Source organism: Lepidothrix coronata, unplaced genomic scaffold (assembly GCF_001604755.1).
Source record: "Lepidothrix coronata isolate B3197 unplaced genomic scaffold, Lepidothrix_coronata-1.0 Scaffold290, whole genome shotgun sequence".
NCBI classification, from domain to species: Eukaryota; Metazoa; Chordata; class Aves; order Passeriformes; family Pipridae; genus Lepidothrix; species Lepidothrix coronata.
The window spans coordinates 902,900-905,874 of record NW_016690470.1 but is presented as its reverse complement, the minus strand read 5'-3'; positions in this window follow the sequence as shown (position 1 = coordinate 905,874).

Genomic DNA, 2,975 nt, shown 5'->3' with positions numbered 1-2,975 from the left:
CAGCAGAGAAACGTGGGGTCAACACACAGCAGAGGGTCCCACCCTGCAGGACCACCCCCTGCCTCAGGGACAGCCACCTTCCACACCAGGGCAGAGCTGTCCCTCGTGTCCCTGCTCCCTGGGAGCCATCCAGGGGAGGTGACAGCAGTCCTTGGTCCCCTGCTCCAAGGGCAGGTCCCGGCATCCTTCCAGGAGGGAAGCAAAGCTGATCCTGCCAGGTGCTGAGCCCGGGGGGGAGCACCCACACCCAACCTCCTCCTGCCCTTCCCATCAGCGTGCCCAGGGCTGGGGTCTGTCCCTGGGTGGAGCTCAGGAGCCCACTGATGTCCCGTTCTCTTGCCTGTGGCCCTGGAAAATGGCCGGGGGAGGGCTGGGCTCACCCCCAGGGTACGGGGGGAAACTGAGGCACGGAGTGAGGCAGGGACGGGCACCGTGCTGGGCTCTGCCCGGGCAGAGGGGGAGGCTCCAGGGCATCACTGGAGCCCTGTCCCCAGCAAGGGGGGCTCTGCTGCTCGCGGGGCTCCTGCTAAGGGGGCTTCAGAGGCAGCCCCTACCCCGAGCAGCCCCCCAGAGCTGCTGGAGGACAGGTAGGGAGCTGCTCAGGGAGGGCTCCAGGAGCGGGGCTGCACTGGAGCAGAGTGTTCTCAGCACCACCTCCCTACTGCCGTGTCACCGGGGGTCTGGGGACCTCGTACCCTCCTGGCTGGCTCGATTTGGATCAGGATCCTGTGTGACACTGGCTGTGAGCACCTGGCTCACGGTGGGGATGTCCCAGCAGAGAGCTGACCTGGATCCCAGCCACCCCTGTGGCCGTCACCTCCTGTGCCACCACGTGGCCCTGGCAAAGTCCCCTCCAGCGAGGGGACTGCCCTGTAATGACCAGTGAGGACAGGACTGGGGACAGCTGCTGTCCTTGTAATGACCCCAGCAGAGCCCAGCCCAGGGTGGGCACTCCAGGCCCCCACATGGTGCTTTGGGATCCACGGGGTGGGACATCCACCAAAGCCAGTTTGGGGGGTCACCCTGGAGACCCCCAACCTGTCCCCTGGGGTCTTCTGATCCCCCTGGAGCAGAGACATGCCCAGAAGGACACAACCTCTCCTCCCAGCTTGGCCAGGAGCCGAAACACCCCTGGGTTATTTTTGTGGGACTCTTTGGCTGCAGATTGGGATGTCATCACCGTTTTTCCACCCATGATGGCTCAGGCTCCGTGGCAGGGTGGGAATGTAGTGGCAGTGGAGGAAACCCTCCCCAAAATCCCAGTGCAGAGCCACCCATGAAATATTCAGGCTGCTCTGTGCCACTCTCGCCTTCGGAAGCACCATGAATATTGCAGGGGGGCATTAAAGTTTCAGGGCTGCCACGTTCCAGGACGCTGCCACCACGGAGAGCCCCTCAGCCGGGACGTGTCACACCTCTGCCAGGCTCCAGTGACCTGCTTCTCTCTGCTTTACCCCCAAAACAGGTGGTTGTGATGGGCTGAAGTGCTCCAAGAGCCAACGGACTCAGAGCTCCTCGTCGTGCCCGTGGGATGGAGCAGCACAGCCCAGGGCAGAGCCGGAGGAGGGTGTGGGGTCCTGCAGCACTGGGGACAAGCAGAGGTCGTGGTCACCCCACCCCAATCTTGGCCATGCTCCCCACTGCCCCACAGCAGTGTGGCCCCACTGCTCTGCGGCCCTTCCAGGCGCAGGAAGAGCTCCCTGAGCACCCCAAGGGTTTCATCCTCCATGTCAGGAGCTTTCCAGGTCAGTCCCCCCCAGAAGGGATTGTTCCCTTCTCATCCGCCCGCTCTCATAACTTGGCTCTTCCCGTGTTTATATAACAGCGACGTCTCCTGCGGACTGGGGAGAGAATTGGCCGGGGAGAAATAATGAGGATAATTCAAGTCATTTGGGAAGATGAGGTTTGCAAGGTGCCCAGCGTCTTCCACCTTTTACACGTTGTCTCTAATCACCCGCAATCTCGGATGGCCATTGATGGAGCTCGTTGCTGTGGCGACGGATGAATAGCCCCGGGACTGTACCATGCCAAAAAAGTGCTGTCCTTCCCATCAAAACAACAACAACAACAAAAATATCATTTTGTTCAGGAAATTAAGCAGTTTGCAACCAAATAGCGGTGTCTGAAAAGGCTCCTGCGTCCGTCCTTCCCTCCCGGCTCCTGCGGCCGCGCTGGGTTTGTCAGGAACATGCCCAGCGCCCCGGAGAGTCCTTTGTGTGTGTCAGACAAGGAGAAGGTGGTAATTGCAAGGGGGTTTCTAACCCACTGAGCCTTTTAAAAGGATTTGCTGCCCCCCTACCCCTCTCTGCTGCCCGGATGTGTGTCAGGCAGGCAGGAGCGGGGCCGGCGCAGCACTGGGTTAATGTGTTAGCTGTGCAAGGGGGGGGCAGAGCAGGGCTGGGATCCAGGGAGAGGGAGGGGGTGATGGCCAGTGCCCGGGCAGGGTGTCAGGGCTCAGGCCCCGCTCATTCCCTGGGGAAGGGGCGATGCTCAGAGCTGGCACAGGGCTCCTGAGCTGCAGAGGAGTGTGGCCAAGGCCAGGTGAGGAGCACAGGGCTCCTGCTGTCATCAGCCTCTGTGGTGTCCCATACAAATTCCCTCCCAAGGGCAACTTGGCCAGTTCTCAAGGCAATGTGACCACAGCCCAGACGTTCTCCTGCCTTCCTGGCTGTTTGTGGGGCATCTCTGGAGGTGGTGCTGGAGGCACTGCCCTCGAGTTGTGCCATGGGTGTGGGGAGCACAGCCCTTGGGGACGAGGCTCCAGGCCAGGAAGGGAAGGATTTGGGGTCTGCTCAACCAGGGATTGACCCTGGATTTGGATTTGCTTCTGGACATGGAAGTGTTTGATCCTCCCCATGCTGGAACCACACTGCCACAGCTCGATGCCACCTACAGGTACTTGTAGAATCCCAAAATGGTTTGGGTTGGAAGGGGCCTTAAAGCCCATCCAGTCCCACCCTCTGCCATGGGCAGGG